Source organism: Tympanuchus pallidicinctus, unplaced genomic scaffold (assembly GCF_026119805.1).
Source record: "Tympanuchus pallidicinctus isolate F22 unplaced genomic scaffold, pur_lepc_1.0 scaffold5, whole genome shotgun sequence".
In the NCBI taxonomy this organism is placed as follows: domain Eukaryota; kingdom Metazoa; phylum Chordata; class Aves; order Galliformes; family Phasianidae; genus Tympanuchus; species Tympanuchus pallidicinctus.
Window position 1 is genome coordinate 70,189,924 of NW_026294769.1, and position 25,643 is coordinate 70,215,566.

At 36.6% G+C, this 25,643-nt stretch overlaps 1 long non-coding RNA gene across 1 annotated transcript in view; it reads right to left on the reverse strand.

Moving 5' to 3' along the window:
- Window positions 1-494: 494 nt before the first annotated feature.
- Window positions 495-25,643, reverse strand: part of LOC128090870 (uncharacterized) — a 64,429-nt gene continuing 39,280 nt past the window's right edge. The window contains exons 2-3 of the long non-coding RNA XR_008211127.1: window positions 854-901; window positions 495-818 (exon numbers count right to left, since the gene is read on the reverse strand). This is a non-coding gene — a long non-coding RNA (uncharacterized LOC128090870). The remainder of the gene's footprint in view (window positions 819-853; window positions 902-25,643) is intronic.

A 25,643-nucleotide genomic window follows, 5' to 3' on the forward strand; every position in this document is an offset into this window, starting at 1 on the left:
TCCATCAAGTCTTTCTCCCTCAACTTCATTTTCCCCATCATATTTACAGATGTGTTTAAGATCCCCTAGACTCTCAGTTCCATTTATTTCAGCCTTTCCTCATGTGAAAGGTATTCCAGTCTCTTAGTCATCTTCTCAGCTCCAGGGGATTATGTTGCTGTTTGTGTTTGCTTGTTTGATTACTTCTCTAAGACATTGTCTCCCTCCAATTTATAGGAGGGAGATGAGGTTCTTTTAATATCTGTATACCCGGTGTGAGATTAAGAAACAACGGTTCATATGTTGTTGCATACAGTTTATTACTAAAACCTAATCAGGGAGACAGGGAAGGGAAGGAGTGCGATAGAAAAGATGGAAAAGAAGCAGGAGTTGCGTAAAGCGAGGATAGTCACCAGCAGGATCCAGCAGCGGTCCCGTTGCACGGTGTTTGAAGGTCCCGGGCAGATGCAGCAGAAGATGGAGAGCAGCAGCGTGGCCGGCCTTGGGCAGCAGGCAGGTAGATGAGGAAGTTGAGGAGCCAATTCTTGAAGCAGCAACAGCGGTCAGGCAGCAGGCTCAGGAGAGTTCGACAGTATGCAGGAATCACCTCAATCTTCAGGAATCCGTCTTCTTCTTCAGGAGGAATCTGCTGCCAGAAATCCTCCGTTCTTCATGAGGAATCTGTTGTCAGGAACCTCCGTTCTTCATGAGGAATCTGTTGTCAGGAACCTCCATTCTTCTTCATGAGAAGTCTGTTGTCAGAAAACCTTCCGTTCTTCATGAGGAATCTGTTGTCAGAAACCTCCGTTCTTCGTGAGGAATCTGAACTGTCAGAAACCCTGGGTTCTTCATGAGGAATCTGTTGTCAGAAAACCTATCCTCATGGTTTTCAGTTCCTCTTTTATCCTCCTTGTTCTCCTGCCTACCTGACAAGGATGGGCCTCGAGCAAGAGTCATTGAGCACCCTCTAAGATGGCCCATCATCCGGAGATAGGTCCACACAAAGGAGCACTTCACAGCTATTTAGCTGCAGTTCATCTGCTCTAGTCGCCCCTGGCCTTGTCCATCTATGTTCCCCCAGACAAAGGATTTCACAACTTTTGCCTAGGGCTTGCCTGGACTTATCCATCTGTCTCCTTAAGACAAAGATTTTCACGGTCCTTGCTCGGGACTTGTCTGGACTTGAACAAGTCCATCTGTGTCCCCAGCAAGCTTTGAGACACAGAAGTTAACAGAATAATCTCTTACAGACATATAATCAATCATGAAACACTATCACTGGAAATAATTGTTCTTTCTAAGGGAATATAATTGTTCTTGTTAGATACAGAAGGATGAGATGCCATCCAGAAGGACCGAGACAGGCTTGAGCAGTGAACCCAGGTGAACTTCACCAGGTTCAACAAATCCAAGTGTAAGGTCTTGCACCTGAGTCAAGGCAACATTCACTACCAATACAAGCTTGGGGATGTAAGGATTGACTGCAGCCCTGCCCCAAAAGACCTGGGGGTACTGGTCATGGGAAGCTGGATATGAGCCAGCAATGTGCCCTTGCAGCCCAGAAAGACAACCACATCCTAAGCTGCATCAAAAGAGGGGTTGCCAGCTGGTTGAGGGAGCTGATCCTGCCTTCTACTTTGTGCTAGTGTGACCTCACCTGGAATACTGTGTGTAGTCCTCAGCACAGGAGAGACATAGACCTGTTGGAGCACATCAGAAAAATGATCCAAGAGATGGAACACCTCTCTTCTGAGGGCAGGCTTAGAGAGCTGGGGCTGTTCAGCCTGCAGAAGAGAAAGCCTGTAGTTGTGACCGTTTGCGGCCTTTCAATATCTAAAAGAAAGCTACAGGAAAGAAGGGGACAGGCAGGGTCTGTGGCAGTAGAACAAGGGGAAACATTTGCAAGAATGTTTGTAGATTTAGGTTAGACACAAGGAAATAGTCTATTATGGTGAGGGTAGTGAGGCACTGGCACTAGCACAGGTTGCCCAGATATGTGGTGGATTCCGCGTCTGTGGAGACTTTTGAGATGAGGCCTGGATCAGGGTAACTTGATCTTGTGGTGTTCCTGTTCCCTGCAAAGAGGTTGGACTTGATATTCTCTTCTAAGAGAACTGAAATGTTTCTATGATTCTATGATTTTATGGCAGAGCTTCCTTGGTATACTGCACCACTAAGAACTTAGGTTGTAATCTAAGTGAAAAAAGAAAAGAAAAAAAAAAGAAAGAAAAAGAAAAAACCCAAAAACGTTCAATGGATTCAACAATACTGTCTTATTTTTTTTCTATATTTTATTTATTTATGTACTTGTTTACTTTGTTGGGGAAGTTTGGTCAGTACCATTTAACCATTTCTCTGTTCACCCACTTCAGAACTTCTCAGTCTTCTGTCAGCCTCCCTGGCAAAAAAGCTTATATAGGTGTGGTCAAAGAAACTATTAATTTTCCAGACAGTGCTTATTTTGTTTCAGTAAAGACCTGGTAATTGACTGTATGCTTCTCAGTGAAAAAGGATCAGATAGATAGGTGAATCTATCAGTTCAGGATTGAGAATCTCCTGAGAAGAGAAGACCTCCAGATGTGTCTTCACTTGTTTGTGGCTATGTAAACATGCAGAGTTACATGAAAGTCGAGGTTTTTCAGATGGTTTGCTGAATGACATTTATCTACCAATTCACAGAGAAAATAACATTTTTCAGTGTAATGGGAATTTCATTTGTTTCACCCCTCAACACAGATACTCAGTACTCTAAGAATATATTGAGTCAAAAATATATAAACTTAGATATATGGCCTTTTCACCCACCAACTGTATTTTTGTACTTGTGATTGTTATATACACGAGTCTTAACTCATGAAATGATCTTGGTTTAAAATGACCACGTGCATATAATACTCATTGTTCTAATCATGTATAGAATTCATAATACACCTATGCACTTGTATGAGTAAAAGTCTTCTTGCTAAATGTAAAAAGTGGTTGTAATCTTTAATAAATGTGTAGTATTGGGTTCATACCTCATGGAAAATTCAGATTAAGTTAATTGCTTAATTAAATTAGTTAATTTAATGAGTAAATTTTAATTATTATTAGTTCATTTACTCTGAGAGCAACTGTATCTATGCAAAACCACCTTAAAAAAAAACAAAACTAATTCTTTGGAGAAAAAAGTAAATTATGCTTTAGCTAATAGAGTTTGCCATATTGTCTCAAGCTAGGCTAAAATGCATCAAGAAAGTAAGCCCAAGAGTAAATATGATTTGTGGTTTATTTTATTAGTGTTCAAAGATTATCCTGTTAGGTGGAAAATATTTGCTAGGAAAAATTGATCCTGTTAATTTATCTTTGTTTATAAAGCATTAGAGATGAAGTTTAGATCATATATTAACATATCATCCATAATATGCAAGAACCAGATGCTCATGTTATGCCTTTAACTGCGATTGCTTGCTCTTAATGCTTCTTATTATGCAGTTTTACTTTTATGGAAGGTGACAATTAAACTTCAATTATAAGTTTATTCTGCATAATAAGTTCATTCTGGTTTGTTATTATTTTCTTTCTTTTAAATTAAAGGCATTTTTTTCCACTGTAAAAAAAATATATATATATATATATATATATATATATATATAGCTTTGTTAATTTGCTGTGCCATCTGTGTCACTGCACATGGCTTCCTTAATTTATGCCCTTTAGAGATGCAATTTGAGCATTGCTGAAGTTAGTGGCTGTTTGGCCAATCTCATTGCATGTGTTCCTAGTGCAGGGGCACCAAGGAGGTCTCCTTCAGTAACGGATATAAATACATTTTTATGGCCTGACTGTGAGAAACTGAGAAAACAAGTCTAGGATTTCCATTCCAGCACAATAGACTGTGAAGTTTCATTTCTGTTTTCATCCTCATTGTGACTGAATGCAAAACCTAAACAGTGAACTTGAACGTACTCACACTGACAGATCAGCACTTCTGACTGTCACACGTTACAATTATTTGGGAAATGAATGTGCTTGAACAAAGCCAAGATAACTCTTACAGGTTTTATTCTAGTAGTGTTGCTTCTTATGACAGGTATGAACAGCTAGGAATCAATTGGGAAAAAAGACAAAAAAAAAAAAAATTGATTAAATGAGTGAAAAATGACCTTTTCTACATACCTTTCCCTGGACAACTCCAAACCTTTAGCTCAAACTACACAAATGAGCAATTCAGCCGCATGAGAGCCTGTGGCAGTGAATGAGGCTGGGATACTGGAGCAAGAACTGACACAGAAGGTATCTATTCTGTCGAACACTGATCCAGCTTGAGAGGCTCCTGAGCCCTCAGGTTTTGCAGATGTTGTATCATCTGTCTCACTTGGCAAATGACAACACAGGGCTTAAATCCTCCAATTAGAGGACAGGAAGAACACCATGGGTAGAATTGCATGGTGACATCTTCAACATCTGCAATGAACAGGGACACCTGCATCTAGATCAGGTTGCTCAGAGCCTGTCTAGACTCACCTTGAAAGTCTCCAGGGACAGAGCATCCAGCATCACTCCGGTAACCTGTTCCAGTGCTTCACCACCATTATTGTAAAATTTTGATGTGTCCAGGAAAAGTGGAAGAGAATTAAGGCTCATATGGAAATAAAATGAAACACATTCATTTTTGTTAATGGTTGTGTTTTTTTTTTTCTGTAAGTGCAATTTTTAACTCAAGAGAAAAAATAAATTAAATTTACCTTAGATAAATGTTTAGCTGATTTATATGTTCAGAGTGATTACTTAAAAAGCCCTATGCTATCCATTTGTGCACAAATACACTTGAGTTGTTTTTAATTAAAAATCAGCTTTAATAATTAGTTTATGCTGTTGAAAAAAATAATTGCTTGGGTTTCTTTTTCATAGCATTTATGAATAAACATACTACTTTATTAAAATACGTATATCAAGCCTGAACTAACTTATCCAGTTATCCAAGATCTTTTAGAGCTAGATCTTCTGATAATTCAAGTGATCAACTCAATTAAAAGGTACTGTGTATGAGAAATTTCATGGAATGAAAATTTCTGCCAGTTTCTAATCTACTTACTTAACACTTTCCTAGATATAAATTAATTATGTCATTTGTTAGGATAAATTATTTATAAGATACAAATATATATATATGTATGTATATGAGATAAATATTTATAATAAATAATATATGTATATAGTATAGATAGGATATAAATACATATAGTATAAAATTTATCCTACTGTGCCTAAGAGAATCTAGCTCTGAACCACTGAATCCTGAGATTCTGTAGCAGTTAATTGAATATTTGAAATCATAAGTGTGCATACCTGGTAAGAACGGTATACAAATATCTGTCATTCTGGCAAATATTATGTAGCCAAAAAGGAAATTCTCTAAAATAATTAATCATATAAAACAGGATAGCAATCTCCTTGGCTACCGAATTAGTTGCAGTCTCTCCCATTCTCATTAGCCAGAAATGAAGGAGACAGTGTGAAACCATAAACCTTTAAGAAACAAGCCTTTTCATTTGATACTACTTTCTTCAGTGTTGTTACTTAAAATATCACAGATGAAATTATCATCCTTTGATTTAACAGCAAAGTCTCCCTAGGCTCCTACTCCTTGAATCTGTCCAGTAAGAAATGCACATACTTCCTTCATAATGAGTGCAAGTGATTATGGATGCTGATGAAATGCTGAACTCAATCTTGATTTTCTGGATATTTTATAAAGCTAAAATATTTTTTGTAAGGTCAGAATGTCAAATCTATATTTTCAACTAATTAGATCCAGGCTGCATGTCTATACTATTGAAGGGATAGGGACAATTCTCTTGCAGTATGTTAACTGAACTTTACCTATGTTTAGTCTTATCAAAGTTGGCAATTATCAAGACTTTTAGAATCATAGAATGGCTTGGGTTACAAAGGATTTTTAAAGACCATCTAGTCCTACCCCTCTGCCATGACATGTTCTGGCTGCCTGAGGCTGCATAGGGGCCTCACACAAATTGAGGCACTCTCTGAGTGAAGAATTTTCCCCTAAACTCTAATCTAAATCTACTTGCTTTTAGATTAAAGCTGTTACACAAAGAAAGAGAGTGAGAAGAATGAAAAGAAAAAAAATGAAAGAAAAAACGAAGAGGAATTATCTTGGATTCCTTTGTCCTTTAGTCCCTTGCCACAGTAGAACGTTATTGTTTTTTTCATGTTCTGAACAAACATTTCAGCCTTTCAAATCTGAGCTAAGTGTTGATTTCTGATGCTAGCGCCAGAAGATGTTTAATAATACTGTCACTCCCAGAGAATCTATGCCATGACAGGTTCTGACAAGGTGCAGAATATGGGACAGGTGTGAATTTACCATCTGCACTGCCACTACAATACTGAGCCAGTGCTGCTAGGAATTTAAGCTGAATGAAAGACCTTGAGAGGGAAAGTCAGATTATACCTTATTTTTGAAGCTATTTTGATATTGGGAAGCATCTCAGGCAAATAAAACTGGCAGAAGACTGTATGTCTTTGTATACCCCATGACCAGATCCAATAAAAGCTCGAGGTTTGTCTGTAAACATACAGCATAGATAGTTGATAACATGAGCCCACAAATGTGTCTAATCCTAGAAAACAGCAGATAAACTTTCTCATTTCATCATTACCAACTTCCAGCGTAGCATTAAATGTGAGCCAGATAGGTCGTGGGAGAAAGAAAATGTTTATAATTAATATGTTCTTCCTTAAGGAAAGATTTATGGCTAGAAAAAAAAAAAAAAAAGAAAAAAAAAAAAGGCTGAAGCATCTAAATGCTTGCATTCTATTCTGGCTGTGCTGTTAACTCACCTTGGCAGATATTGGTGAGTGAGAGCTAAATTCTTTGAGCAGCCTTATTTTAGAGGTTGCTATAGTTACAGTTAATTGTTTGGCCTCAGAAGCATCGTACAAAGCATCTAAGCTAAGCAAATACAGTTGAGAACTATACACAAAATGATGACAAATACTTATTTGTCAGTATAATCTATAATAGCTAATTTTAAAAGGTGAACCAAGGGAAGTGAATAATTTAATATAACTGAGAGTGTTATTTTGTGACAGGAAAGAGTAAAGATTTTACAGATAGGAAAACATTTGACCAAACAATTAATTTGGGAAGATTATATATCTATACACTGGCAATTGCACACTCCACTTCTTTCCCTGAGAGCTGTTACCTTCCAGCAGAGGTAAATATAGAACTCTTTTACATAGGAGTAGTAAAAACTGTGGCCTACAAAAAGGGAAGCAACTATGTTTGGAAGGAATCTCAGGATATCATCTGGTTCAACTCTCCACTTAAAATGGATAAATTCTACAGTAGACCTGGATGCTCAGATCCTCATCCAACAGTGTTTGGAATATCTTCTAGGATGGGTCTTCTGTAGCATCTACTTTGGGGCATAGTTTAGTGGGGAAATAGTGGTGGTGGGTGGACAGCTGGATGATCTTGGAGGTCTTTTCCAATCTTGGTGATTCTATGATTTTATGATTCTAACTTGAGGTGTCCTGTTCCTGTGTTTGGACCTATAGTATACATGTGTTACACACACTAATCATGCTAGAAAGCCTCCTAAGGATTTTCTACGTAAAGAGTCCACCTAAAAAAAATGAATGAAATGTGATTCTTTACAAAAAGATCAGATCCTGCCTAGAGAAAATAGAAATAGCTAGATTTAGGAAGAAAAACAAAACAAAAATTATTAAAAGATGAGATTTTTCATGGTGGTTCCTGGCACTATTTTTTTCCATGGCTGCATGGTTTACAACTTGTTTTCTTCCAGGAGCCAGGCATTTTTTCTAAAAGTTTTAATTCTTTCCAAATATATCTGACTTCATAGAATCATAGAATAGAATCATAGTAGATCACCAGGAATTTAAAGCAAGATTCTCATAAAATATTTTTTAAAAAGAGTAAGAATATATCCTCCAGCAGTTCCTTGATGCCAGTTCTGACCTTAAAAATAGCTGTAACTGTCATATGCAAACTGAACTTCTCCACATTTTCCTTCCTACTAAAAGTACAAGGTTGTCTCTAAAGATCACCAGTATTTTGTTTTATTATATGAATTTTGATATTCTGTATCACAGGATAATTTTACAGCCACAATCCAGCAGCCCCATAATAAGTTGTAGACAGATTTGGACTAATACATGAAGCAGTAATGTTCTACTTCTCTTTTTAATAATTTAATAAGTATTCAGTTTAAACAGTCCAGGTCTGCACAGCCCCTAGCCAAAACTTTGCACTTTGCTGTGTTGAACCTCGTTAGGTACACCCGGGCCCACCTTTCCAGCCTGTTGAGGTCCCTCTGAATGGCATCCTTCCACCATGTCAACTGCATCACTCAGCTTGGTGACATCAGCAAACTTGCTGAGGGTGCACTCGATTCTATCACCAATGTCATTGATAAAGATGTTAAAGAGCATCGGTCCCAAGACAGACCGCTGGTGGACCCCTCTCCTTACTGGCCTCCACCTGGACATAGAACCGTTAATCACTACCCTTCATCTGCGGCCTTTCAACCAATTTCTTATCCATCGGATGGTTCACCCATCAAATCCACATCCCTTCAATTTGGAGATAAGGGTGTGGTGGGGACAGGATCTAAGGGAATGGCATAGAGTTTCATCAGGAGAGGGTCAGGCTGGGTTTGAAAAAAATACTTCACCAGAGGGTTGTGTGCATGCAACAGGCTCACCGGGGTGGTAGTCATCGCACTGAGCTGCTGGAGTTCAAGAAGCATTTGGACAACACTATCAAAAATGTGTTTTGATTTTTTTGGTGGCCCTTGTGGGTCTCTTCCAACATGGGACATTCTCTGATTCTTTATATAGATCTGTTTATTATTAAGTTGGGGGGGGGGGGGGGGCATGGAGGGGGGAAGTAGCAAGGGTAACAGGAATGCTAAGAAAAAAGAAAAAACATATAGAAAATCTGTGTCTGACCTCACTTCTCTGGATCATTTTAAAAGCATGTAATGAGTTAAGCAATCAAGCATTCTTTCCTACCCTACAGTAAAATGCCTCTTGATGCAATTAAATGGCTCAAGATTCAGAAACCCAGACCTACCAGGCTCTTCAGCTTGTGACAGCCAGTCATGTGTGAGAAAGGTCAGTCATGTAAAAGAAATTAAATGAGTTCTGCAAAGACTTAACTGGAATTGAAGCAAAGCTCTCCAAACAGAAAAGGTGATGAAAAGTTCAATCAAAGTCAGATGCAAGGAAAAATGCTCATTATAATCCACATCATCAGGTCACAAACACCCTGCTCATCTGTATGGCAGGACTGTGTGCTTAATGACAGGATCAAAAGTGATATTCATGAGAGAACAATGTACTCTATCCCTCCTCAGCACTATATATTGCATAGCCTGCTGACAATCCTAAAGAGAATATGAAAATCTTCACATCTGTGTGAGGACTTAATAAAAGAGAAAACACATTTGTAGCAAGTCAAGTAAATAGTTCAATACACATGGAATTAAATACAGTTATTATTTCAGTATTCAGAAATAAACAAAATGTACTTCAGGACATTTACAAATAAGGGCCATTTTGAAAATTAAAGCAAGCCCTTAGCATCAGAAAGGTGTTCTAAGCATATAAGTGATCATTAAAGCACTTATCTGAAAATGCATTTCAATGACATTGTATTATTATACAATATAGATATGTGTTATGTATCTCATATATATTATATGACTATATATGTAAAGTATATAATGTATATACATACAGTATATGGAGAGATATGCTGTTCCCTTGGTTCCTGTCACTGCCAAAGAGAGCAGAGCTCAACGCTTCCCCTCTACTCCCTGTGAGGACACACCAAGGGACCTCAGCTGCTCCTCACACATCTTCCTCTGTATGACCTTCACCATCTTTGTAGCCCTCCCTTGGAAACTCTCTGATAACTTCATATCCCTCTTATGTGGTGGCACCCAAACCTTCATGTTGTGCTCAAAGTTGGGCCTCATCAGCTCAGAGCAGAGCAGGACATGTCTTGCCTCACCTGGCTGGCAGTGCTGGGCCTAATGCACCTCAGTGTAAGAACCCCCAGATCTCTTTCCATGGGACTGCTCTCCAACATCTCATCTCCCAGTCTGTACATATATTCTGGATTCCCCCATGCCATGTGCAGCCAAGAGATGCAATTTTTCAAAACAAAAATTGCAGGTAAAACTGACTAACATATAATTTGCTTAAGCAAAGTATTTAATTTCACTAGTGTAATGGTTTTGTGATTTTTGGTTCTCGGTATTCCACATCATAACATCATGTGGGGCACTGGGAGTTTAACTGTTAATGCTCAAGTCCTGGTTACCTGCCCAGAAGAGAAGAAGACCTACATTCCCCAGGGGACCTTGCGGTCACAGAGAGGAGATATAACTCCTGGCAAGGTCACCTGATGCACTCTTTTTAATCCGCTCTTCTTCGTCTTCCTGCTGCTCAACTGGATGGCGCATCTCACCTCAGTATTGTGGTGAGGCCTATCCACCTCTTGGACATTCTCTCATTATATTTGATTTATTAGCTTCAATGCTGATTATATTATATTATAGTGTGTTATCTTGCATTCCAATAATGTATTTAATATGCTTCTCCTCAGATCATTGCCACTGTTTTTAATTATTTTGTGGTCCCCTGTTCCCTTTTTCCAGAGGCACAGATTTTGCGAAATCCCTCTGCCCCGCCAGTCACAAAACGGGCCGAACCAGCCCGTAAACAGCAGACAACTAGTTAAGATAATTACATATGTACAGTAGCTGAAGCTAAGTAGCTTTCCTATGAGGAAAGGCTGAGTGATCTGGGTCTGTTCAGCCTTGAGAAAAGGAGACTGAGAGGGGACCTGATCCAGGTCTATAAATATCTAAGGTGTGGGGGGCAGAATGGCGAGGCCAGACTCTTTTCAGTGGTGAGTGGAGACAGGACAAGGGGAAACGGCTGGAAACTGCAGCATAGGAAGTTCCGCACAAATATGCGCAAGAACTTCTTTACAGTGAGGTGACGGAGCACTGGAACAGGCTGCCCAGGGAGATGGTGGAGTCTCCTTCTCTGGAGATGTTCAAGACCTGCCTGGATGCCTACCTGTGCGACCTGGTGTAGGGAACCTGCTTTGGCAGGGGAGTTGGACTCGATGATCTCTGGAGGTCCCTTCCAACCCCTACAATTCTGTGATTCTGTGATAGGCACATTTGGTAGTGCTTTAAATGATGATGATGTATCCAGAGTAGCTTTGACTACCAAACCACAGTGCAGGCAAAGAAGTAGGTGGTTTGGTCAGTGAAGAATTGACTCATAAGGAATCCACTCAAAAACTACATATAAGATTCTCTTACTTAGGGATTTTAATAAATTCAATACAGTTCTACTCCAAAACAATACAATAAAAATTATTTCCCAGGATCCAAAATGAGTGAAGAAGTCAAGAGTTGTTACTGCTTTTTTTCAAAAGGTAATTACTTTTATAAGAATGTGAAGCTGAGAAGGTATAAACATTCCTTTTGTGTGGTGTTTATTACAATGCACTGTACTTTTTTTTATTTGTTTGCTTCATTAAATACTCCCCTCCCCCCCCCCACTCTCAAGACACAAAGGAAGTAACCTGTGCAGAATCAAGTGCAGAATGAGGTTCTTATCAGTCATGATGTCCTAGTGGTGCTAATTGACATCAAACTGAGTGCAGAAGTAATCTCAGGAGGTGTTCACTTGTTCATATGATGCTGAAGCCGGTGAAATAATAATATAATTATTCATTTCAAGAGATCCATTTCTATGTGTATGCTTCATTATTACCATTACTTTCTTTAAAGTTCTGCTTGATTTCCTGTCTCCTTTCTCTACCTACAGCTTGATTGGAAGACAAGAACATGTAATTATTTGATCACTTTTCATTTTAGTTGATTAAAAATAAAAGGAAGTATTTGCTTGGGTCAAAGGTTATTACAATGCATAATTAATTGTCCAATATCATCCTAATCAACAACTTTCTAGCTTCAGTTTTGTTGAATTTATCAAGGGAAAGAAGTGGGGTTAAATAGAAGTATTTAATCAACCATGCATGAATTGCCAGAAATGGATTTCTGTAAGGGAGCCTTCAGCCAGTTATTAGGAAAGGTGCTGAAGTGAAACAATTCTCCTCTAAGAGCGGTAGACTACACTGGTTTGCAGGAATGGACCTAAGTATTATTGAACAAAATATTTCAGTCACATGTTGCCTCTCCATCTGCTTAATGAATTGAAGTGTCAGGAAAATTTGAAGAGGCAGCCCAGGAAAACAGAAATGTAATTTAATGCAACATGAATCATTTGCCAGCCAAATATACAGTATTGATGGGATTTCAGACGAAGTGTTTAGATTATGGCTATTGTTGCAGGAAATGACATTTAATTTGTCTTAACGATTCAGACATTTAAAGGCAGATTACTTAAAAAACAACAACAAAAACCAGGAAAGTAAACTTGTCACAGTCTTCTAGAAGACTTAATTGGCAAAACAGTAAATCTATTTACTCTCAGAAATGTAACTTTAAGACATCTCTGCACATTTAATTTACTCAGGAAAACATATCTGCATAACTTTTTCAAAGATCACTTTAAATCTGAGTCCATCTGACAAAGATGTAGTGTATGGTTATGCTCTGCTATCAGGTCCTGATTTTTGTCTCATTGAGTTGAGACTCTGTGGTTCTGAATGGAGTAAGTTCTCAGTTTTACTGAATCTTCAATATTCTTACAGTATTAAGTGGACACCCACATAGTTTTTCCACTCTGTTTTCCTCTTCTCAATTTCTCTGATGCAGATGTTATATGCAAAAATACTAGCTAGCTAGTTTATGTATCTTTTTCTCCTCTTTTTATAGCACACAGTAATGCCTAAGTGTTATATGATCATCTCTTATCTGTCTATTAAACAAACATTCCCTATACAATTTTCAACTGCAGCAATGCAGAGAAAAGAAAATGTTATCCCTGTATACGATACGATGGATTTGTCTCTTAATAGAAAATCTGACAAATATAGGATGAATATATTGTCATCTAGCATGTACCAAGGCATAGTTTGTGAAAATGAGCCTTTTCCCACAATACCCAGACACAGTTCCCAAGGCACATACAGCACAAAACTGCAGAAATTGGTATGCTATTGAGATTCATGGACAAGAAAGCATGTTTTGGGGGGAAACAATACTTCTCTAGTGATGAGAGCTTTGTCACACCACTTGTGTACACTGCTGAAGTCTGCTGAAGTCCCTTTTTTTTCTAATGCATGTACAAATAAATTCAATTTATTTGGGTCCCTGAATAAAGCATGAAAGTACATTTAATTTTTTTTTTTTTTTTTTTTTTTTTTAGTTTAGTTTAAATATAGATATTAGGTTTATGTGGCAATTTTTTATATTGTAGATGCAAGTGCCATAGGGGAGCTACCCATGTTGGATTGAGCCAGTTACACCTTGCTCCAACTCAGATACACAGTGGCCAAAGCTGAGCTCATTAATGATGCTGATTGATGGTAAATTCTGTGAACGTAGTTAGGAAAGAGTAAAACATGCTGCATGGCAGCTGGGAGAGAGTGGAGTAAGAAAAAAGTGTGAGAAACAGCCCTGCAGGCACAGAACCCAGTGCATTCTGTGCAGACTGGCAGGAGGTGCACAAGAAGTGGAGAAGTTCCCTGTAGACCAGGACATATATCAGAGCAGAGCAGGTCTCCATGTGCAGCCACGGAGGAGCCCATGGTGCAACAAACAAACAAACAAACAAGCAAACAAAGCAATGCAACTGAGTTTCAGAATTTATGGAGAAAAAAAAAAAAAAAAAAACCATAAACAAGGAAAAATGACAGAAACCATTATCACTATGGTTATTCATGGTGAGGTTATTTAAATATGGTCAACTGAGTGCTAATAGTGCAATTTGGAAACAAAAATACAATCAAAGCCATAGCAGGAGTAAGATGGGATCAAAAGATGTAGAATCATCAGTCAATTTACAGGAATGATAAGAGTTAAAATTTACAAAGAAGTTACAGAAATTTCCTTTATTTTTTTCAAAGGGAAGTTGATGCAAGACACTGAATCCATTCCAAATGTAATCAATTTGTCAATAAATTAATGTACCTCCCATGGCTGCAGCTTGGTTTCTTACTACATTTGAGCACCTAAAATTGTTTCACACTGAAAGCATTAACCTGTTTCCCTGCATCATCTACTTGACTGCTTCATGTGAAGGAAAACGATGACTATCCTACTGCACTTCTTTTTTTTTTAATTTGTTTTTAAAGTTTACTTAGTTTGTGCCACATATCAGGAGATTGGGTGCATATATACAGGATCCCTCTCCCACACAGATATTCAGGTACCACTAGAGAGTGAACCAGCCCATCTTAAAATAAATGTCTCTTTGGAGTTGCTTGTGTTCCTCAGTGAATGAGACAAATCTCAATGGTTCTGTAAAATGACCTGTAACTTTTTGACAGCTAGATAAGTTGAGGTTAAAAACATTCTATATATTTGCAGTGATGACTGTACGAAGATATCTGGATTTTCACCATTATCAAGATAGTTTCATGACCCAGCAAGATAAGCGTTAGTGGCTGAGGGGAAATTTTACTTTCCAAATCTGTAATTTGGACTACTTGTGGGGGAGAAGAGAAACAAGAAGGACTGCAAAGGGTCAAGTTTGGATGAAAAAATAAAGGCTAAAATATTACTGAGAGAATATAAGTAAGTCTTGTTGGTGAGAAAGCAGGGCAAAGCAAATGATAGATGAAAATAAGATTGGATTTTATAAAGAGAGCCTGTAGATAAAAATCTTACTTCCCTCTGTATGGTCAGTGAAGGCATAAAGATTTTCTGAATAGTTTATAGACTACCGAAAGGCTTCCAGATTCTCCTCAAATCTCTTAATGAAGTATTTTGTTGTTGCTTTTGTTCATCCTTGGCTGTGATTTTGGAGCAGCAATGACACTGAAATCTCCAGGTCCACTACATTATCTCTGGTATTTGACTTCAGGCTGGAATGCCAATTAAGTACCATTTTCATGCGTTTCTAACACAGATGCAAATGAATTAACAAATTAACAGTAATAAGATTTAACTACGTATTTCAAATTATAAACATTTTTCAGTGCTCCTATAGCTGAAGACATTCAGAAACGTGGACCTTAACTTCTGTCCCTACTACTGAGTCTCTCATGTGAGTTTATTCATCTATAAAACAGCATCTTTGTCTATATGCCAGACAGGCTCATTTAATTAATATTTTAAGATGCCAAGGGATTCTTGGATGAAAGTCATTACAATATGAAAATATAAAAATTCCTTCTGTGTAATCTTTTGGTTTTGAAATGAACTCTGAAGGAACATTTCATGTTCAGATAAAAGTTGAATAACTGTAGAGGGTCACAAAAATCAGTATTACAGAACAATTTCCATAGCCTGATAATACCTAGCAAATCTTTAGAATCTTTCAATTAGCTCTGTTCCATAGAGAATACCTGTAGCTCCATTTGAATAATGTTATGACTCTGAGATTAATACAATTTAAATCTCAATAGTTTTGTTCCTTTAGAAATATCAGGAGCTGATTTATTTATTTACTTATTTATTAAATCTAAAATTCACTATAATTGTAAAGTTTAAAAATTCCACAAAAATGCAGACTACATCTTAATTTAAAATTGTGTTGCTTCTTAGGACTGAATATGAAACAAAAATTATGTACCAGATGAATAGTCATGGATTTAGACAAAAAAAATTGCTTACTGTACAGATTCTGTTACATCTATTATCCACTTGGACTAGTAGTTATAAATCCAGAATCTCTGCCTTCAGACAATGTAATTTCAAATTTGGTAATTTAACATCATTGTCCAAGGCAGAATTTCTATTCTTATTTCTTAAGAATCTGTCCCTGAGTGGGCCTTCTTTCCTTACCTTTTTGAGGAAAGCAATTCACTTCAAAATGCCATTATAATTTTTACTACATATCATGCCACTCCCAGAGAAATGAAGCATTTCTTACTATTTTTTTCATTATTATTTCTGAAATAAAGACAATTCCTCCATACTGTAAAATAACTGAACAGGAGCTTATGGATATTTACATAAAAATCTACAATGGAAATTTTCCCACAGAACTGTTTTATTTCTTTCTATAACATACAGTGTCTCTGTAAAATTTTCCACCAAAAATCAGCAGATTTTTTTTTTTTTTTTTTTTTTTTTTTTTTTGTGCCAGACTTTTCTATTTACTGGAAAATAAGGCAGAGTATATTGTGTGAGAAAAGATTCAGTACAGAATCTACTTACTTACAGCTGTAAGTGCTCATGTCTTAAGTGTTTACAATTTAATTTTGAATATATCACACCTTTAATCAAGTGAGTTTAGATCTATAAGCTTACCACAGAATAATCTTTGATTAATCTAAATAAATATAACAGTTTTACTAGTTGCTGTATAAAGTGACTCTATTGTCCCACACCTAGTGAAGGTTTCTTGCTCATCATTCGGTTTAAATTAAGTTAAAAGAAATAAAAGTGGAAGTATGAATAATCTTTTCCTTATTTTGTTTCATTTTCATTTATTTATTTATTTAGGCAATCATCTTCATGTAGGTAAAATCTGGCAAATGGCTAAGGCAGTGATTTTTAAGGCAGGAATTGTATTATCGTGTCTAAATGGAAGTCAGAGTTAAATACACTGTATGTTACTCTAAGGGGTTAGCCAAAGTAATCATTACATACACGAAAGCCCAAATAAGAAAGTTTGGAAAACAGTAAAATGCTTTCTTGATTGCCTGAGCTGGATAAATAAACAAGAAAATTTTTTTATCTCCTTAATTTCATTATTATTCTTTGTGTCTATTCAGGCAAAAAACATAGGTGCTTAAAAATGGAAATGCATTCCTGCTATGGGAAGTTATCATCCAGAACATGCAAGGTAGAGGAACTGGATTTGTGTCTTTGTGATGCTGCAACATGTGGCTCTTTGACATGTTTGTCACTTGCTACCTAATAGAAACAATAACACAGACCTAAGATCTGTTTATTCCAAATGGTAGATCTTTAATAATCTATTTAAGTGCCCTGTACTGTAACCACAGGACTGTAGTGCTAGTGTAGTCATGTTCCCTAGGTGCACTGTGAACACTTGGAAGTTTGTTGTGGTAAATGGCATTCCTCACAGCAGAACGTATTCTCCCTCCATAGACAATGTTAGAAGTGTTGGTTGAATTCCAAAACAGAGATGTTTAATATTTCACTTCATTATTTTTTTTTTCAGTCTTCAGAAATATTTATACTTAATTCCTTGAGATAAAGAGAAAAAAATAAAACATTGGTCTGGATGAGGTCTGTTTAAGATCATGGATAAGATCATGTTGGTCAAAATAGTGTGTATTGAAATTATGCTTATATTAAGATAAAACAATTTCCTGACTCCCTTCGGCCATAGGTACATTTTGATAGTTTATTAAAAACCTCCCTTTTTTTTTTTTTTTTTTTTTTTTTTTAAATGCATCATTAAACCAGAGCTAGGTCACAGGAGCAGGATTATTTCACTTGTTGTAAGCTAAGTGCAATTCAAAGACAAAAGCCTAGTAATTTGAGCTTCCTTTAACATCAAAGAAGAGATGGAAGTATCTGAAGGCCACAGTTCATCTGATTTATTATAGATGCCTACTTCAGTGTGATATTGACTGTGCTATAACTGTGCCTATTCCTTTTAATTAATCATGAAGGAAAACACACACATACAGGTCTGGTTATAAATAAGGTAGGTATCTATATTTGGTCAATTGAATCCCATACCAGCCTCCTGTGAAATATGCAGCAGGATTTTTTTAAATTATTATATTTTTTTCAATGTAAAAGTAGTTAAAACAGGTATATCTGTGTTGCTGTTCAATAAGAAGCTTCAAAGTAATCTAAGTGATTTAAAATACATCTGTATTCACCAGTTAATCAATGAATAGTGTAAGTGGTTTAAAAAATTTGTGATTTATAGCATTTTCTTACTTTCTGACTTCCGCTAGTAAGGAAGACTTTTCTTTTTAAATTTAATAGACACAATGGCAAAGCATTTTATTAAGCACAAGACATTTTCCATGACAAGAGAAAACACAGCTTTTGTTTCTATCTGCCTTATCTACTATGCTTTTTACTATGCAACTTTTAGAATCTAGATCTCTTATTGAATAAAGATATCTTCCCCCAGACTTACACAATTATTGACATAGTAAGAGATGAAAATAATTTTTTAGTAAAGTGATAGGAACTTATGCACTTGTCTGCCTGCCTTCATTTGTAAGAGTATATTAGACCACACCACTAGAAGCAGTATCCAGTTTCCAGTAGGAGGATATTCAGTCAGAATAAGTGACCAAAGAAATAAACTTGAGTTTTAGAGATACTGTAGATACTTTCACAGTAAAATTAAGTTTCCTCCTTAAATCGTCACAGCTGTTATTTTTCTTTTTTGGGCCGGTGGACCTGCAGGCCTGCTGCCCTCTGTCACAGGCACAGATTGATTTAGTTAACTCCGTGGCAAGCATCTTCCTAGAACAAGGAGGATGAAGCAGCTCAAGTTTCATATTCCACACTGCAAACAGTAGTTTCAGTTCGATGTGTCTTACATGTGAAATACTATCAAATGCATCAAGAACAAGCTGAAGGCAGAAGTGCTGTCTCTGATGTCTGCCATCTTCATTCCAAGATTTATAGTTTGTTAAAACTGCGTAAAAGTAATTAAACATTTTTTTCCCTAGAGGAAACCTGGCCAACTCTCATCTTTTTCCAAAAGGTTACACGGAGAAGATACTGAAAGGGTGCTGGATACAGCAGTACCCTGCAAGCCAGAAGCACAACCTCAATCAGTTCTGAGATGACTCTTGACAACTTAGACAACGAGGTGCAGGCCTGAGAAAGTGTTTGCTGTGTATGGAGTTATACACAGAGCTGTATGGGGGATAGGTTTTTCTAACCCAGGTTTACTGCTGCAGTTTGAGCTATTGTTTTTTTATCTATATGAGGATAAACTCAGAACGTTAAAGAAATATAAAAGTAATAGAAAAATCCAAATCAAGCTACTATTCCAGACATCCAGAATACCTAGTTTTGGGTAAATCTTCTCATTTTGATTGTACAGTTTATGTTGTAATTTTTTTAATTTTTGTTTGATCTTAAATAATCTGCTAAAATTAAGGAATTGCTAGGTACTTTCTTAATTCATTGTAGAATGTTTGGATGGGTAAATGAGAGCAGTTTCTAAATTAAAGGGATATAAAAAAGAGTGGAATTGGGCAATTGTTACAGTTTCTCTGTTGCTACCCAATAAGGTAATTCTTAAAAATGATTTTTATAGAATGAACTAAATTAACTGTGTCCAAGTATAATATTCATAATACAGGAATTTTTACTTATACAGTCATGATTTTGGGTATATTTAATGAATCTATTGCTAGAAATACTCAGAACAAATGAGAATTGTCTTTTATCTGGCTGAAGTGTGATCTAGGGCCAGGAATAATAATTTAATCTGAGTTAAAATTAGCACTTATTTTGGAATTCCACATAGTGATTTTCCATGAAGCCCAGCAGCTTAGAAAAGTATTATGACTTGGGAAAAAAAACAAACAAACATGGCCTCAAAAGAAGTAGAGATGAGAATTTCAACTACTACTGTCTAAATGAATATTTATTATTCTCAGCAACCAAAATATGAAAGATGTTTTTCATTTTGAGCTTAACAGTATTCACTGTAAATGGCTTGATTTTACTGTTGTCTGTTTCACACTGTGGAGAGTCAGAGACACTGTGGAAGAGATACAGATGCCTAAATACAGATATCCAGCATTTACAATACTCTGTTATTTTTCCTGATGTTTCAGACAGCTTCAGGCCTCCTAGAGGTCCTGTTTCATACCTGTCATATAGATATTTTAAATATTATACAACTTCTCAAGATGCACTAGTTGTAGCCAACTGTAACTAACCATTCATTAGATAACTGAGGACCGTTCTGGTCCTCAGAACCTCTCAATGCCTGCAACTAGCCTCAAGGTTTATAATTATACCTCACTTTTTCACCAAGCCTGGCAATAAGTTGCTGTTTCGTATTTCCTGCCAGATAAATTCTGCTCTGAAACAGATGAAAGCATGTTACAGAAAAGAGAGGAACTAAACCAGTCATTCATCATGAAATTTGTTCTGTATATGGATTATGAAAAGTGGATATTCAACTACAGCAGATGCAGAACGTGCCTGGGAGATAAGGGGATACTGAGACCATACTTGATAGAGGGGGACCAAAATGTATATATAAATTTATGAACCATAAAATTCTGTAATGATCATTAATTTTGGTGCTACTACATTAAGGAAATTACATATCAAAATATGGGAAGGTCTTCTTGGTTGTTAATGCTTATGTAATCACAGTTTGACCTTTGTCTCAGGGTATGTTAAGCCCTTGCTTGTTCCTGCTTTCATCAAAGCTATTGTAGAACAACACTCTTCCCGTGACTATATCACCTCTTAGCAGCCAAAATTTATTCTGGTATAAGAACAAATTGAGACTTTTGGTACTAAAGGAATTAGCTTGTAGCAATTGGCATTTTCATCAACAAGGAGGAGATACATCCTTTAACTGTATTACACAGTGAAATCATTGCAGAGTTATAAATAAAGGGGATTGTTTTTCACAGACATCATTAATCTGTGATACTACTTGAAGAAGAATTGTTATCCTGTTTTTGAATTACAAAGCCATCCAGATTTCTTTTCAATTGTTAAACCCAGTGACATTTAATTTAACAGTTACTCACATTAGAAGAGTAAAGATGGTGAATAGCCATAAGATGAATATTCATTAATAATTTTTTACTTTTTCTGTGAAAGCTGATATATGCACACATACAAACATAATATATATGTGGAACAAAACTGAAAGAATTAATGAGGGGAAGCAAATTATTATTACAGGTTAACATTATTATTTGTATTACAATGATGCATGAAGGAAAAACTGATTGGGATTTCATTTTACTAAGACCATTGCAGATTAAGTAGGAAAAATGTACTGATAGTGGCAGAGTCAGAATTAATTGAGGACTGCAGATTACCCTGTCCAGAACCAAACTCCTATATAGGAACTATGATATGTCTTTTTCCTCTTCAAGAGATATTTAATTATTTTCCCTCATTAAAAAAAAAAAAAAAAAAAGGTTTACTTAACAGACACGTGAGCTCTGAGCAGTGAATATAGTTCTTACTCAAATTATTACTCTATCAGCCAGTAATTCCTTAGCTGGCTAATTCCTCAGCTTTATATGTCTCTGAGAATGAAGGGGCACAACAATTATTCCTTTTGTGTAGGCTTTCCTTGCTGTAACTCAGGCAAACACAACAATCTTCACTTGTGTTTCTTCAGTGCTGTTTTTCTGTATTGTATTAGTGAACTTACTGCTTTTGTCTACATGGAATCTCTAGAAGAACTGTTGATTTATAAAATATATGGCTATTGTAACAGTAAATAGGAGATCCAAACAACACTGAAACCCATTCTGCAATTAAATTATTTTGCATTTAATACATAGTAGCCACATCCCTACCATCACCCCATAAACTCATACATACATTTTTTTCTATGTGCTTTATCACTCCCAGATTCAAGGGAAATTATTTAGGACACACAAAACCAGTGTCAAAGCTAGTGTCAAAGCTCTTATCTCTTAGTAACTTAGTCAAGCACTTATAAAGGGGATCCTTTGTATTTTTCATGAAAGACATGATATATCAACTGTGATAGTAATCCTAAATACTAATTTCAATCAAGTTTAATGCTATCAAAATACCTAATAGCATATACATTTTGTACTCGGATTTGTCTATTTTTTTCAGCCATACAAATGACCAAAACACAAATGCTTTTGGATTCATGTCTCTGAATTTGTGAGTGGCCTTGGTTTTATACTATTCTGCTGTGGACATGCCTTGCTACTGTTCCTATGCTTAGGACTTTAGGAGCCTTTTATAATTTTCTGCTCAGTACTTCTGGGAGGACAGAAATCTGTTGCCATTTTTGCCTTATGCATGGGAAGCTGAAGTACAGGAAAAGACAAAGACAGATATCTAAAATTACTTGTGCTTTTCAGTCCCCACTGATTTCAGAAGGTATCTGTGTAAGTGTTATTCTATGTTTGCACTCATCTTTTGGCACCTGACAGGGAATGTGTTTCAACTAACTTTATCCTTCAAAAATCTGTAGCTTAGAGTCCCTGGACAGTACCCTTAAGATGATATTTCTTCTCTTTCTAAAACTGCTATGATGAATTATCCAGGTTTTGTTTCTGAATATGCTTCTTTCTTTCCACTGACTATATATTCAATGACTTCACTGACTTAGTGGCCAGCAAATAATACTGCAGACCCAATTTTTAATTGTCGCAGGTGATACACTAACTCCAGCTATCTAAAGTATACATCTAATCTAAGCTAATGATCCAGCTTGGACAAAAAATACTTCAGAGGCATGAATTCTTTTGTTCTACATAAACCACTTTGTAGATATGCTGCTTTTCCCCTCATCATTGATTATAATGAGAGCGTAGAAATATATATTAGAATATATCTGTAGTTCATAAAGAATCAAAATTAAGGTAAATTAATCATGTGTGAGATAAAACAAGGCTAAAATATTCTGAAATATTTGAAGTTATACAGCTGTGATAGGAAAACCCCTTCCTCTTCCCCTTAATTGCAAATGCAATAATTTCATCTCCAGATACCAACTAGTTTATGGCTGAACTGAGAAGAACTTGATGGGAGCCACTGTGTATTTAAGAGCTGGGTAGCTTCTTTGATACCTTAGATAATCTTCTAGTGCCTCCAACCCTCTGAAACAAAAGAGGTGTACTTCTCAACTATAGCAGTAATAGAGAGAAGAGGTCATGGTGAAATAATTTTTTAGAGAACTACTTGATCTTCATGGAGCTGAACAGTTTGTGAACCAGTATGAGAATTTTTTTCCTGCAGTAATAGCTTTAAAATGTACACATTCTGAATCCCTCCAAATGGATAGGAAATTTAATGAGTAATAATGTTTTATTTTCAATGTACTTCATGCTATAAGTCCTAAAATTGCTGCAGTCATGACTGACCCTAAAGATAGAAGTTTATATGGGGAAAAAAGTTGTTATTTCCATATTTCTCAGTGGCTTTATATGGCCTACTAAATGACATTATCACTCTCCACAGGCCTCACTTCATAAAATTCAAATTCACTAATAATTATTTCTGAGAATAGCATCAAAGGCCACTGGAGCCAATGGAAGGAATGTTCAGAAATTATGAAGTAATCATTGCATTTAACACATTGCTTCTGTGCTCTAAGAGATTTTCACTAAAAATGTCTTCTCAGAAAATTTTCAAACTCTTTTTACGTCTTAATGCTGAAGTCCCAATGCAGTGAAATTCTTGGCAATTTTATATAGCCAGGATAAAACAGAGTAACCTATATAAAGAGGTGATTTACCTGAGCTGTAAGCCTACCTATAGCAAAATGCAGGTGGTAGAAATGGGGTAAGATGTTTAACCTGTTGAAACAGATCTGCTATATATATTCACATATAAGTTGCTTCCTACAAACAAAAGTAATCAAGCCTTGCAGTGAAAGATATCAAACACACATGAACACTGGAGCCTTGTGAACTTTCCCATGAGCTATATCTCACTTCGTCATTCTGCATCTAGAGAATTTTTCTCTTTATTTAGGCATGAATATTCCTCCAGAGTGCCTGATAGTACTTTAATTACATTCCCTCTGTTTGGAACTATAGAAGGATGGAAACTGTACCCTAAACTCTTGCTTTTATACTGTGTCTTCAATGTGCTTATGGTCCAAATACAGATGTGGACCTGCAAAATCAGTAAGTGGGATTTGCTGTTTTCACTGAGATGTGAACTATCTGAGAAGGAGTGGTTCTGAGCACCAATGGATAGTTAGTTGGTTAAGTACCTAAGCAGACACGTGAGACACTTTTAAGTATCCACATCTTTTTCTCAACAATTTTCATTACCAATTAGCTAATCCATTAGCCTCCTGCAAACTGTCAGCAAGTATATCTCTTGAAATAGTAGTTATACTGTTATGACTAATGGTAGTCATAACACCGACTACACATTTTTCTGTATCCTTCTGCTAATTCAAGGAGTAACAACACCAGGAGAAACTGAACTCTCCCTGTCTGCTCAGAGATCCCCAGAAATCGAGACAGGCATATATTTCACATTACTTCTGATTTCTGAGCCCTTGTTCTTGACACAAGCAGAATGGCATGCTGTGAAGAGATAACTTGATTCAGTGATTTATTAGAAGTGAGAGTCTTATTGTGCAGTCAGAGAGGTGCTCTTGAAATCATGTTTGCTGTAGGACTGCCTAGTTGAAACTTCGGGATTTACATTTTTAATGCTTTTAAGTGCATTGTATATTCACATTCATGGCGTTGCAGGTTCCTGAAAGCCACTGAGGAACTCCAAGATTTCATTTTTTATTTTTCTGTTCATAGCATCATTTTACCTTATTTAAGAAATTTCTCTTAGATCTCAACTTGTTTATCTAAAACTCTAGAGACATTCTGGCCCTTGGGTAGGTTGAGGAAAGGTTGGATTGAGGCTTTTTCAGGACAGAGGGTGCATAAATCCGAAAGGAATGGCTTGGAACTGCCTGAGGTACCTGTCACTGTGTTTTTGTGAGGGAGGGTCTAATAACTGATGTCAGTTGGTCTCCAAAATGATTTGTATGTGGTCCAAGAAGCAAAGAGGAGGGATCTGAATCTAGACCAAACACAGCAGATGATTGCTTTTATGCTTTCATATGGCAGGGCTTGGCAGTGCTGCTAAACAGAGGGACTGTCAGTGGTTCCATTATGAAAGCCTATTTGCTTAGGGATTTATCATGTGAAATCTTCTAATTTGCATCAGACTAGAAACTGGCACTTAGCATCCCCACCCCCCACCCCATCCTCTTCTTCCTTCCCCTCCTGAGGTGATTTTTCTCATTTAATTTAAATCTGCTTGACTGCTTCATAGAAGAAGGCTATTATATTATCGTTCTAGCATTGACGCGGTGAGTTTTGTGTTACAGTGCATCTCCACTCAGGTGCCTGTACCTTCTCAAATGCACATCTACATGACATGAGAAACATGCTTTTCCACCATAGCATTGCTTAGTGTATTTCTATGAAATACTTTTGGCTCCTCTGTATCCCAGCCTCTTTCTTGTCTCTCACTGGACTAACTGCTCCAGGATCACTCTATAAACTACATCATCAAACTGATGTCCATCATGGAAAAAGAGAAACTATTTTGGAAGTATTTGAGTTTGGTAAATGCTGAATAAACAGTTTGATTGTATCACATCATGGAAAGACAGGAAACTTTTAGATAAATCAGAAAAAAGAATCTGAGAATAGAAGGCTTTTTAAGCCAGATCCAGTGTTGAACAAAATAAGCTTTGGTCTGTCCTTTGAGCATTCCATGATATGGTGAATTTTAAGGGCAGTCCTGTCCCTGTTGTTAATCTCTGCTTCAGGACAATTATTCTTGTTTTTCAAATCGAACTAT